Raw genomic sequence first — 14,571 nt, forward strand, 5'->3', positions numbered from 1 at the left:
TGGAGATGGAACTGCTGGAGGTCAGTGATGCTGCAATGGCCAAGTACTTCACCATGATGTTGGACGGGACGACCCGCACTTGGTTAAAGGGGCTGCCGCCTAATTCCATTGGTTCATGGGCAGAGTTAAAGCCCCGGTTTATTCAGAACTTCAAAGACACATGCAAGCATCCCATGAAAATTGTGGATTTGACTAATTGCAAGCAAGAGAAAGGTGAGTCCACGACCCATTGGGTGCGCCGGTTCAAAGCCATAATACATTCATCTGATAAGATGGATGCCGACTCTATAGTCTTAATGTTGGAGAAAAAATGCCACTTTACGCCTCTGAAACAGAAGCTGTGGCGGCTCAAGCGTGATTGTAATGACATGGGCCAGCTAATGGCGGCTCTAGTCAAGTACGCCGACTCTGATAGTAGCAAGGATCCTGAGTCTAACTATGAGAAGACAGGAAAGGGAAAGAAGAACGGCAATGCCAAGGGTCATCAGCATAACCCAGCGAATCAAGGAGGCAATAATAAGCGTAAGGCTGACAGTAGCTCGGAGTTTGTGACTAACACCAATGCATAGGGAAACAACCAACGACGCAAGGGGAGGCTTTCAAGAATTCTAACATGTTCAACAGCAATCATGGGCCGGGCGGCGGCTCAGGTGGCGGCAGTTTTCATTGCCTGGGCGGCGGTTCAAATTCCAACTTTCAAGGCTCTCACGGAAATCAAGGTGTCTATAGCAGCAGTAGTCTGGATATCAGAGCAATCCAAAGCAGTTGAATAGTGGACAGTATCATGTGTTCACCACCAGTTTGTGCAGACGGGACCAGAAGCTTCATAAGAGGGTTGTAAATGTTGTTGATCCGGCCGTCCCTCATTATTTGAGATGGTCTGAGCAACATATTATGTGGAGTAGGGAAGATCATCCTCCCCGGGTTGACAATACGGGTCACCTGGCCTTAGTGGTGGCACCTCAGGTTGGTGGATATAAATTCACTATGGTACTCATGGACGGAGACAGTAGCATCAACATCCTCTATTATGAGACTTTCCGTCGCACAGAAGTCTTAAAACGTCCAATACTGTTTTGCATGGAGTGGTGCCTGCTACCTCTTGAGCACTGCATTGGATTTTCCCGAAGAGGAGAGGATGATGCAGCAAAGTAGCATAAGTATTTCCCTCAGTTTTTGAGAACCAAGGTATCAATCCAGTAGGAGGCTACGCGTGAGTCCCTCGTACCTACACAAAAACAATAGCTCAACACAACCAACGCACTTAGGGGTTGTCAATCCCTTCACGGTCACTTATGAAAGTGAGATCTGATAGAGATGATAAATAATATTTTGGTATTTTTGGTATAGAGATGCAAAGTAAAAAGTAAAAGCAAAGTAAGAGCAAAGCAATAATAAAGTGATGGAGATTGATATGATGAGAAATAGACCCGGGGGCCATAGGTTTCACTAGTGGCTTCTCTCATGAGCATAAGTATTCTACGGTGGGTGAACAAATTATGTTGAGCAATTGAAAGAATTGAGCATAGTTATGAGAATACCTAGGTATGATCATGTATATAGGCATCACGTCCGAGACAAGTAGACCGACTCCTGCCTGCATCTACTACTATTACTCCACTCATCGACCGCTATCCAGCATGCATCTAGAGTATTAAGTTAAAAACAGAGTAACGCCTTAAGCAAGATGACATGATGTAGAGGGATAGTTTCATGCAATATGATAAAAAAACCCATCTTGTTATCCTCGATGGCAACAATACAATGCGTGCCTTGCTGCCCCTTCTGTCACTGGGAAAGGACACCGCAAGATCGAACCCAAAGCTAAGCACTTCTCCCATGGCAAGAACAACCAATCTAGTAGGCCAAACCAAACTGATAATTCGAAGAGACTTGCAAAGATAACCAATCATACATAAAAGAATTCAGAGAAGATTCAAATATTATTCATAGATAGACTTGATCATAAACCCACAATTCATCGGTCTCAACAAACACGCTGCAAAAAGAAGATTACATCGAATAGATCTCCACAAGAGAGGGGGAGAACATTGTATTGAGATCCAAAAAGAGAGAAGAAGCCATCTAGCTACTTACTATGGACCCGTAGGTATGAAGTAAACTACTCACACTTCATCGGAGGGGCTTGGATGATGATTTAGAAGTCCTCCGTGATCGATGACCCCTCCGGCGGAGCTTCGGAACAGGCCCCAAGATGGGATCTCGTGGATACAGAAAGTTGTGGCGGTGGAATTAGGTTTTTGGCTCCGTCCCTGATCGTTTAGGGATACGTGGATATATATGGGAGGAAGAAGTACGTCGGTGGAGCTTCGAGGGGCCCACGAGGCAGGGGGCGCACCCTAGGGGGGTGCCCTCCACCCTCGTGACCGCCTCATGGCTTTCTTGACGGAGGGTCCAAGTCTCCTGGATCTTAACTGATGAGAAAATCACGTTTCCTAAGGTTTCATTCCGTTTGGACTCCGTTTAATATTTTGTTTCTCCGAAACACTGAAATAGGCAAAAAACAGCAATTTTGGGCTGGGCCTCCGGTTAATAGGTTAGTCCCAAAAATAATATAAAAGTGGAAAATAAAGCCCAATATAGTCCAAAACAGTAGATAATATAGCATGGAGCAATCAAAAATTACAGATACGTTGGAGACGTATCAAGCATCCCCAAGCTTAATTCCCGCTCGTCCTCGAGTAGGTAAATGATAAAAATAGAATTTTTGATGCGGAGTGCTACTTGGCATAATTTTAATGTAATTCTTCTTAATTGTGGTATGAATATTCAGATCCGAAAGATTCAAGACAAAAGTTCATATTGACATAAAAATGATAATACTTCAAGCATACTAACTAAGCAATTATGTCTTCTCAAAATAACCTGGCCAAAGAAAGTTCGTCCCTACAAAATCATATAGTTTAGTCATGTTTCATTTTCGTCACACAAGAATGCTCTCATCATGCACAACCCCGATGACAAGCCAAGCAATTGTTTCATACTTTAGAAATCTCAAACCTATAAACTTTCACGCAATATATGAGCGTGAGCCATGGACATAGCACTATGGGTGGAACAAAATATAATGAGGGGGGTTATGTGGAGAAGACAAAAAAGAAGATAGTCTCACATCAATGAGGCTAATCAATGGGCTATGGAGATGCCCACCGATTGATGTTAATGCAAGGAGTAGGGATTGCCATGCAACGGATGCACTAGAGCTATAAATGTATGAAAGCTCAACAAAAGAAACTAAGTGGGTGTCCATCCAACTTGCCTGCTCATGAAGACCTAGGGAACTTGAGGAGGCCCATTGTTGAAATATACAAGCCATGTTCTATAATGAAAAATTTCCACTAGTATATGAAAGTGATAACATGAGAGACTCTCTACTATGAAGATCATGGTGCTACTTTGAAGCACAAGTGTGGTAAAAGGATAGTAACATTGTCCGTTCTCTCTTTTTCTTTCATTTATTTTGGGGGCCTTCTCTTTTTTATGGTCTTTCTCTTTTTTTGGCCTTTTCTTTTTTATGGCCTTTTTTCTCACTTGGGACAATGCTATAATAATGATGAGCATCACACTTATATTTATTTACAACTCAATGATTACAACTCGATACTAGAACAAAGATGACTCTATATGAATACCTCCAGCGGTGTACCGGGATATGCCATGAACCAAGAGTGACATGTAAGAAAGAATTATGAACGGTGGCTTTGCCACAAATACTATGTCAACTACATGATCATGCTAAGCAATATGACAATGATGAATGTGTCATGATGAACGGAATGATGGAAAGTTGCATGGCAATATATCTCGGAATGGCTATGGAAATGCCATAATAGGTAGGTATGGTGGCTGTTTTGAGGAAGATATAATGAGGTTTATGTGTGAAAGAGCATATCATATCACGGGGTTTGGATGCACCGGCAAAGTTTGCGCCAACTCTCAATGTGAGAAAGGGCAATGCACGGTACCGAAGAGGCTAGCAAGGATGGAAGGGTCAGAATGCGTATAATCCATGGACTCAACACTAGTCATAAAGAACTCACATACTTATTGCAAAAATCTACAAGTCATCAAAAACCTCGGCACTAAGCACATGCTCCTAGGGGAATATATTGGTAGGAAAAGACTATTGCTCGTCCCCGACCGCCACTCATAAGGAAGACAATCAAATAACACCTCATATTTCAAATTTGTTGCATAACGTTTACCATACGTGCATGCCACCGGACATGCAAACTTCAACAGAAGTATTTCTCAATTTCACAACTACTCAACTAGCATGACTTTGATATTATTGCCTCCATATCTCAAAACAATCATCAAGCATCAAACTTTTCTTAGTATTCAACACACTCATAAGAAAGTTTTATTATTAATCTTGCATAGCAAGCATATTAGGATTTTAAGCAAATTACCACACTAATAAGATTCTCAAAATAATCTAAGTGAAGCATGAGAGATCAATAGTTTCTATAAAACAAATCCACCACCGTGCTCTAAAAGATATAAGTGAAGTACTAGAGCAAAACTATAAAGCTCAAAAGATATAAGTGAAGCACATAGAGTATTCTATCAAATTCCAAATCATGTATGGCTCTCTCAAAAGGTGTGTACAGCAAGCATGATTGTGGTAGACTAACAAGCAAAGACTCAAATCATAAAAGATCATGCTTATTTTTCTAAACTGAAACATGAACTAAAACACATTATTCCTGAAAAAAAATCATAATTTTGGAAAATGGTCATGACTTATATAAAAAAAATTAAAAAATACCATGAATATTTTATTAATGTGTAAATTAAACTTGCCGACAACCCTGCTCCCACCACTAATTGCAATCTCGCTGCAGGCATGGAGTTGCATGTCGAGCGCGGACTTCCAACTAGGACAAAAAGCGGTCGGACCTAGTTGTGTGTCGTGGGTGGACTTGCAGCTCAGACAAAAATGGGTCGGGCCCCATTTACAGCTAACCTTTCCATTAATAATATGATAGATACTATGATAATGGAGAACTCAAGGAGATGGGTCTTACATCGACCTGGCTTGATTTATTTAGAATAATACTATAAATGTGGCAAGAAACTATTAGATTTCATGCGAAGTTAGACTTTGATTATGTGCGCATTTGTCTTTCTCTCCTCGGTAGGGAAAGCTAGCATGCCCCTGCATAACGACGACGAACTCCTGCAGCGGCGCCATCTCCATGAGCATATGCATCACCATCACTGCAGGGAATTCACGCGGCGGCGGCGGCGTGGCCATTAGCCCCTATTGTATGTTCACCTTGGTGGCCAAACCGGGAGGAGGAGGCATCACCGTAAGCATCTGGTGCATGTCAACTCCTGGGGGCTAAGCCCGGCATTTGAGGCATCAAACTCAAAGGTGGTGGCACCGAAGAGATGGAGCGGTGGCCGCGGAGGCGGGGGCACCAGGAGCTTAAGGAAGATATCGATGTGATAGGCCTCCACGAGAACCTGGTTGACACGTCCGGAGAAAGCAGCCAATACATGCATGACTGCAGCGACGAAGGCCGCCATGTCCTCATAACCCATGTCGTGCATATCAGGGCCGAGCCACGCGGCAATCTGGTCCCCCGTGGCGCGCTCCTTGGTCAGGGTCTCGTGCGCGCGCTTCTTCTACTTCTTCCTCTCTGCCAGCTCTGTGCGCATCTCGCCATGCTGCCGGTGCAGCATCTGCAACACGTTGTTGGCGGCGGAGACCTGAAGCTCTGCACCGTCCCCCGCCATGACGTGGTTGTCGACGGCGTCAAAGGATGAATGGCCATAGGAGAAGGCCTTGCAGCGAGGCGAGAAGATGACAGCGCCCACTTGGGCACCGGAAAGCTGTTGGCCCGAACTAGCGAGTACCTAGTTGTCTGAGGATCAACCAAGTCTAAACTACAGCTAGTGTAAACTAGCAGAGCACACGGTGCTGGTCCCACACACACTAGTAGTGAAGCTGGTACACTCACGAGTAGAGGAGGAAACTAAAGTGGCTTGTTGCCTGGTATTTGATCGGAATGGAATGCTTACAACCGGCGGGGGTGAAGCTCCTTTTATAGCTAAGTGAACCGACCTAGTACTGGGATATTTTTGTAGCTGTGACATGAGCACATATGTCACAGCATACTACCTACACTAGTAAGCTAGCTATTATCTTGCTAAGTAACAGCTGCTGCTGCTGCCGACATGCAACTATGCATGCATCTTGTAAATGCTGCTGACCAAGGTTGACTCAACATTCTCTCCCTCAACCTTGTCGAAGGAGCTTGGTGTCGATGATCCCGATCTTGTCGCGCAGATCCTGGAACCGGACGCGGCCAAGTGCCTTCGTCAGGATGTCCGCCTTCTGCTCACCAGTTCGGATGAACTCCACGATCACCGAGCCTTTCTCGATGCAGTCACGTATGAAGTGATAGCGGAGATCGATGTGTTTGCTGCGGTCGTGAAGCACTAGATTCTTGCAGAGCGAAATCGCCGACTTGTTGTCAACGAAGATGAGCGCAGGGGCGGTGTCCTGATTCAGCATCTCGCTAAGAAGGCGAGCAAGCCAAATGCCTTGACAGGCCGTTGTAGCTGCCGCGATGTACTCCGCCTCACACGAAGATACGGCGACAACCTTCTGCCTCACCGATTGCCAGCTGACGGGACTATTCCCGAGAAGGAATAGTATGCCCGAGGTGCTCTTTCGAGAATCCACATCACCAGCATGGTCGGAGTTGCTGTATCCGACCAAGCTCTCGTCGTCGCCACGACGATACACGCATCCATGCGTGAGCGTACCCGCGATGTACCAGAGCAGGTGCTTGACGGCAGCGAGGTGATAGCTTGCCAAGGCTTCTGTGAACCTACTCACGTATCCGACAACGAACATGATGTACGGTCGGGTGTCCACGAGATACCTGAGGCTCCCAATGATGTTGCGGTAGAGCGTAGCATCCACCGCCTTCACGGAGCTATCCTTGCTGAGTTTCAGTGGTGCCTCCATTGGAGCATGCACAGAATAGCAGTCCTTCATGCTTGCTCGCTCGAGCATCTTGGTGGCGTAGGCCGTCTGCATGATCGTGATGCAACAACCCTCCTGGTTCACCTCCAGCCCGAGGTAGGATCGGAGCAGCCCAAGGTCACTCATACTAAAGAGACGATGCATCTCTCCCTTGAAGCGTTGAACCTCTTCAGGCTCTGCCCCGACGATGACCAAGTCGTCGACGTAGATGCCGATGATGAGAAGCGTGTTCGCGGTGCCACGCGAGTAGACGCCGTACTCAGAAGCTCTGTGTGAGAACCCAAGAGATGCGAGACTTGCATCGAGCTTCGCGTTCCACGCCCTTGGGGCTTGCCGGAGTCCATACAGAGCCTTGTGTAGTCGATACAGGCCCTGCTCGTGGCCCTTGGCAATGAACCCGAGTGGCTGGGAGACGTACACATCCTCATTAAGGTCGCCGTTGAGAAACGCCGACTTGACATCCATGTGGTGTACCTCCCACCCGCGGTGAGCAGCCACGGCAAGGATGAGCTGCACGGACTCCAGCCTTGCCACCGGAGTGAAGACTTCCTCAAAGTCCACTCCCTCACGCTGCACATAGCCCTTTGCGCCGAGGCACGCCTTGTGCTTGACAATGGCACCGTACTCGTCCTTCGTCAGCTTGAACACCCACTTGATCCCGATGGCTTGGTGCCCAGCAGGTAGTGTGGTGAGTGTCCAAGTGGTGTTGTCATTGATCGACGCCATCTCGTCCAGCATCGCGTGGCGCCAGCAATCCTCTTGCTCGGCCTCCGTGAATGTGGTCGGCTCCTCGCTGGCCATCAGATGCAGGACCTCGTCGTCATCAGCGTCCTCATCCTCGGGGTGTTGCGGTGTTGCCGCAGCCTCGCCAAGGAGATCCCCCATGCGCCGAAACCTGTGGGGTGCGCCAACGCTGTCTTTGGTGTCGAACAGCTCTGACCTCGCCGTTGGCGGGGTTGCGAACTGCCTCCCGGGACCCACCTTGCTTGACATCGGGGTGTCCGGGGACACCGTACCCGGGGACGGTGTTCTTGGGGTTGTGGTTCCTGGATCCACACCTCCCAGGCTTCCCGGGCTGGCACTTCCCGGGGTCCTAGAGTACATCGGGTACTCCATGGTGAAGGAGCTGCTTGCCGGGGCCTCCCCCGACGCCTCCCAAGTCCATCGCGTGTCTTCGTCGAAGATGGCGTCGCGCGAGACATGCACACGCTTTGAGATGGGGTCGTACATCTTGTATGCCTTAGAGCCCGTCTCGTAGCCCATAAACACCATTGGGGTGCTCCTATCGTCGAGCTTCTTCAGCTGTGGGCGCACCGTCTTGACATGCCCGATGCAGCCAAAGGTGCGGAGGAAGCGTACATCGGGCTTCCTCCCGTACCACGCCTCATAAGGTGTCTTGTCATTGACGCTCCTTGTGAAGGAGCGGTTGAGGATGAAGACAGTCGTGAGCGCGGCCTTCCCCCAATATGTGCTCGGCACCTGCTTTGCCTTAAGCAAGCAGCGTGCCATCCCGAGCATATTTTGGTTCCTCCGCTCGACGATGCCGTTCTGCTACAACGAGTAAGGGGCTGTGAGGTGACGTTGCACCCCTTTATCGGCGCAGTGCTTGTAGAATGTGGCCGACGTGAACTCGCTGCCACGGTCCGTGCGTAGCACACGCAGCTTGTGGCCACACTCGACCTTTGTTGTCGCTTCCTGCTTGACAATGGCTTGCTCCGCCTCGTCCTTGGAGGCGAGGAGAAGCACCCACATGAACCTGCTATAATCGTCCACTAGCGGCAGGATGTAGCGACGCCCTCCTAGCGTTGCCGGGGTGATTGGGCCGCAGAGGTCCCCGTTAACCAGCTCCAGGGGTTTCTGCGCCCGATAGTGTGCCTTCTCGGGAAAGGGCAGGCGCCGCTACTTCCCGGCAAGACATGCATCGCACAGCTCATCGGCGTGCTCGATGTGAGGTAGCCCACGAACGAGGTTGCTTCGCGCCATCTTTCGTAACCCATCGAAGTGCTGGTGTCATAGCCGGGCATGCCAATGCCACGCGTCGGAGACATGGCCGACAGCAAGGCACACAGGATGCACGGGTCGAAAGACGAGCTTGTATAGGTGGTTTGGCGAGCGGGTTACCTCAATGAGCAGCCTCTTCTGCTGGTCGCGCATGGTGAGAACACCGCGGCGGATGCCGATGTCGAACCAGCCCTCGTCGAGCTGTCCGACACTCACGACGCTGCACTTGAGCGCCGGGATGAAGTAGATGTCCGTAAACGCCCTGTGATCACCCCATTTCTCGGCGAAGACAACGGTCCCGTGCCCGTGAATCTCCACCAAGGATCCGTCTGCGAACCGCACCTTCCCGGTGATTGAGCGGTCCAGCTCCGCGAACGCGTCGACTGAACCAGTCATGTGGATCGTGGCGCCGTTGTCGAGGAACCAACCCTCACTTTGCTTGCCTCCTGCAAGCGTGGGTGTGGTCATGGCTCTCTCCTCGTTGAGGAAGATTAAGCCGCACGCACATGCCATTGTCGGGGAGCCATCTCCCGCCAAAGCAGTAGACCTCGAACATCTCGTCGTTGGGGTGTGGGTGACCCGAGTCTCCGTGCGCTCCTGCACAGAGTCGATGGTCGCCAGCATCATGGTCGGAGCGTGGTCCGCCATATGCGTCATTCCCGCGCCAACTTGCGCGACATCGTCGGGTCTCGAGGTTGTCGGGGACACCGTCACCGGGTGTGGCTCCCCCACACCCGGGTCTTCATCGCCTCCCAGTCGACAGGCCCCGAGAACGTCATTGTCGCCTGTCACTGGAGTGATGGTTCCCATGGACGGGATCCATGCCTCTCGCACGGAATGGGTGGATGTCGGGGCCGTGGTTGCGAGAGACACTGAGCTTTCCTGCACGGGCTCGACTCTTGACAGCATCATTGCCGGCCCGCCGTCCACGTCAGCATGGACGTGGTTTGCCGTTGCCGCGGCTGCCTCGTCGGCTTTCCTGCTGTGGCAATCCCGGATCCAGTGACCCGGCATGTTATAGTAGCGACACTTGCCACCGTTTCTAGTGCCTCGCCCTGCCTGGTTTGGCTTGCGACCGCGGTTGCCACCGCCACTCTGGGCGGGCCTCCGCCTCTGTCACGACCCTCTGCTTCCCGTGGGGGCGCCTCCCCCACTGCCGGAAGAGCTGTCGTGGCCATGCTGCTGAAGCTGCGCCTCCCACTGCTCCCTGGTGAGCAGTAGTTCACCGCCAGCACGGTTGTCAGCTTCGTCGCCACGCTCCTCGACGACCTTGAGCCTCCCTACCAGCTCCTTGATCGTCGTGGTGGAGAGATCCACCAAGCTCTAAATGGACCAGGCCAGTTGCTTATACTGCCTGGGGGCGACACGGAGGAACATGAGAATCACCATCTTGTTGTCAATGTGATCTCCGAGCGTTGCGAGCTTGTTGACGAGACCTTGCAGCCGCTAGGCGAAGTCGTCGACTTGTTCACCGGCTTTGAACCGGATCTCCTCGTACTGGAGGCGCAAGGTCTAGGCCTTCGACTCCCGTACGCGCTCCACACCGATGCGTAGAGTCTTGATGATGTCCCATGCTTCCTTGGCCGTCTCCTTGGCGCCAACGGTGAGCACCATCTCCGGTGGGACGGAGCACAAGATTGCCTCCATCGCCAACCGGTCCTCCTCGTACTCGACATCGCCGGTATCCACGGCTTTCCACATATGCCGCGCCTCCATGATGACTTTCATCAAGACCGACCAACTGGGGTAGTTGGTCCGCGTGAGGAGAGGGAAGGAGGTGCTGGACATGCCCACGTCTCGCATGGAGCGTGGTGCACCCAACTTCTCTCCTAGCCTGCCTCGCAGTGCAAGCGCGTCCGCCGCACGCGCCTCCTCAGCCGAGCTCTCCCCGACGGTCATGGAGCCGTCGCCGGCGACGCCTTCTTTCAGCATATGCTTCGGCCTAACCAAAGGCTCTGATACCAATTGTTGGCCCGAACTAGCGAGTAGCTAGTTGTCTGAAGATCAACCAAGTCTAAACTATAGCTAGAGTAAACTAGCAGAGCACACGGCGCTGCTCACACACACACACTAGTAGTGAAGCTGGTACACTCACGAGTAGAGGAGGAAACTAAAGTGGCTTGTTTCCATGTATTTGATCGGAATGGAATGCTTACAACCGGCCGGGGTGAAGCTCCTTTTATAGCTAAGTGAACCGACCTAGTACTGGGATATTTTTGTAGCTGTGACGTGAGCACATATGTCACAGCCTACTACCTACAATAGTAAGCTAGCTATTACCTTAGATAGTAAGGCACGCAAGTATTGCTGCCGACCTGCCCATTACTACCTTGCTAAGTAACAGCTGATGCTTCTGCCGGCATGCAACTATGCATGCATCTGTGTAAATGCTGCTGACCAAGGTTGACTCAACAAAAGCATGGTCAGCATGCTCGTGGTGGCCTTGCTGAACAGCCCCCGCTTGTGCTTGGAAAAACACACATGCCGGGCGTCCTTCTTGAGGATCGAGCGGAGGGCGGTCTTCTTCCAGTCGTTGCCACCCATCCTCATGGCCAACATTGCTCGGTCGCTCAGTGTCGGGGATGAAGGAAGAGGAAAGAGGAGGTGGAGGAAGATCTCTCAGGGTCACCGAGGTTTATATAGAAGCGGCCGGAGAGGAAATTCCTTGGCTGAGCTGGGTACTGCACTGAGAAACATTATTTAGTATGACATTAAAACACATGAGCTGGGTTATGGTTTCATGTTCGACTACCATGGCTCCATCCAAATACATTGGCCCTTGATATCCTGTCAGATTAATTGTACACGAATAACCAGCAATAAAAAATTATTGCCATCGTGTAGTCTATTTGGAACTACTAGAATAGTTAGACACCTGCTTGAGAAAGAGTAGCTTGATCGGGTAAACTCAATCAAACTCCCAAAAGAAGCACTTTTACTTCTGGACATCCCTTGCAAGAAACGCTATATTTGGTTAGGCCGTGGATGGCGGTCTCGACAAGACGATATCATTATGTTAAACATGGATATAGCTGTAAGCTTTAACAATTCCATTGAAGGAGATGGATTTGTTGTTTGATATTTAACTAGGTTTATGGGAGCCAGGAGCAAACTGCTCTTTGGAGTTACTGTTCAACTTATATTAAAACAAAGTCGTTGGAGAGGGCATCAATTTTGCTAACATCAGAGGCTTCCCAAAAGTGTTAGTCTAGACTGATTGCCTGGCAGTTCTTAATCTTTGGAATACTTGTGACAATTATTGTTCAGTTGTGGCTCCAATCATTGCAGAAATAGGTCAGCTAGGTCCTGATATTACTACATTTGATTCAATATGTAGTCCGTGCTTCGGCACTCCATCTCATCTTTGTGCCAAGAATCTCTGCACATGTATCTATTTTAACTGAGAGTTGGCTGGCCGAACCATCCAGATTCAGGGTCAGTAGTCTCTTGCATGATGGTCCAGAGAGCATTTGGTCGAATAAATTTCTCTATGTTCCCCGAAAAATATATATATACGGCGCCACTGAGTTTCAGACTTACTAGAGTTTTCGTCTCATTTACTTAATTAAGAGATGTGCTAATCCGATCGTACATACATATCCAAACTGTAATTTACGTTTCAGAAATTCTTCAAATTTTCTTCCATTTTTTTCGTAAATACTGAGTTACACTTTTCTGCCTAGACCTCACAATTCGGCAGAGAGTAGAACAAATCTCAATGCCAATCTGGAGTTTTAATGTAGATAGCTCATCTTAGTGATTCATCTCCTATCGCTTGTTATCTACCCACCCCCTACCTCGAGATGTAGTAACGCACTCATCTGCATTGACCTTCTCTATTATTGCTTTCTTTCTGTATGCCAGTCACTGTGCGAGCAATGGTGGCCCCTAATCAGGGGGTGGCTGTCGTCGGAAGAAGACGATCAAGAGGATGCCTAACATACCTGATTCCCCAAGCGCTTGCAGGTGCTCTTCAATAAGTAGTAGAAATCAGTGGCTGGAATTTAATAGATTTGAAAGACTAAATGTTAATAACATATTTTTAAATAAAATAAAAAAACAATTTATGTATAAATGTTCGTGCCATATTTATGAGATGGGTACCCCAAATTCAAAAAACGTGGGCTGCTTATGGGAAAACTATTCAGCGTGTGCGATAAAAGAATTAATTGTGCGGCGAGATGAGTAAGAGGGACGAGAGAATGCGGGGGTGCGATCTAGATCTCCCTTGTTTTGCCTGTCAGGCGACGCGGGGTTCCTGGCAATTTTTTGTGGGTGATTTGAGGTGCGTATATATATTTCATGTGTTGTATCAAATGTGTGCCCAGGAAAAAGATAAATTTTCGCCGGAATACGCTCATTGTTAGGAACGCTAGCTTTTGTGTGAAAAAAATATATACATGTACATTTTTTTATCACGTCCATATCGATTTAACATGTGGGAACGAATAGACTACTTAGTTTTAATGTATAAATGGACGCGGAGTTCCTGACATTATTCTGAGGTGACACGAGGTCCGACGCGGGCTCAGGTACCGGGGTGACGGCGAGCATGAAATGGCGAAGGTCGCCGTAGGGCAAGCAAGGATGCTTGGCGGCTCACGCAAGGTTGAAATTATAGGACCAGTTTTTCATGGTCCAAAGCACACCCATCGAGGATGGGCTGTCAAGGAGGAATGTGTTATGTATGCCTCCTAGTATGGGGGCCAATCGGTCCTCTTTTTCTGCCCTATCCCCTAAAAATTTCCTTGGGTCCTATTCCGAGGGGACCTCTAGATACGCCTTTACTTATCATCGAAGTCTTGTAGAGTATTCCACCGTACCCTACCCACCAAACCCCCACTCATCAACTTAACTTGTTTGTAGAAGCTAACCACACTATGTGGTTGGGTAACGGAATCCCCGTAGGTTAAGAAGGTAGGGTTGGTTCCCTTGTTGAATAAAAAAAAACCAATCCATCCATGGTTGCCAAGAGACCAAACGAGAACATACTCTGCCCATTCGTCTCTCGGAAATCTAGATCGTCTATCGCCTCCACCGTATCTCTGCTCCCCTCCTCCGGTATAATATCCCTCCACCCTTCCCCACTCACCTCCCTCCCCATGTCGGAAGTCCAGGACTGCCGGCGCCCTAGAGCGCGCTTCCCCCCTCCATGCCCTGGAGCTTCAGTGGCGCTGCCTTCTCAATTTTTGGCATTGGTCTCCGAGGGACAAGAAGCTTCCGCTTCGGTGCTTGCTTGCTCAGTGCCGGACCAAACTCCTTGAGCCCCACCCACCGTCTAGATCCGGCCCCGGCGGCTGCCCCGGTCCGCTGCCCTTCTCTATTTTCAAAAAAAAATCTGGGATGCACCCGACTAACAGTTTCTCAAAAAACGGAAGCACGTCGTTGTTGCGCGATAGAGTATGTAGTTATCCTTTGACATATAGCTTAGCAAATACCGAATCGAATCTCATGGCCTATCACCACACTTAACGCACGTAGCTCAGTCCTGATTGCTATATAAAGTCCTCTCCTTCCCTTTCTTTGAGCTTAGCCACAGAGCGAGC

At 49.3% G+C, this 14,571-nt stretch overlaps 1 pseudogene; it reads left to right on the forward strand.

Annotated features, from left to right (window-relative positions):
* Window positions 1–13,986: 13,986 nt before the first annotated feature.
* The window catches only part of LOC119273338, a 2,155-nt pseudogene continuing 1,570 nt past the window's right edge, over window positions 13,987–14,571 (forward strand).

This window comes from Triticum dicoccoides, chromosome 3A (assembly GCF_002162155.2).
Source record: "Triticum dicoccoides isolate Atlit2015 ecotype Zavitan chromosome 3A, WEW_v2.0, whole genome shotgun sequence".
Lineage (NCBI taxonomy): Eukaryota > Viridiplantae > Streptophyta > Magnoliopsida > Poales > Poaceae > Triticum > Triticum dicoccoides.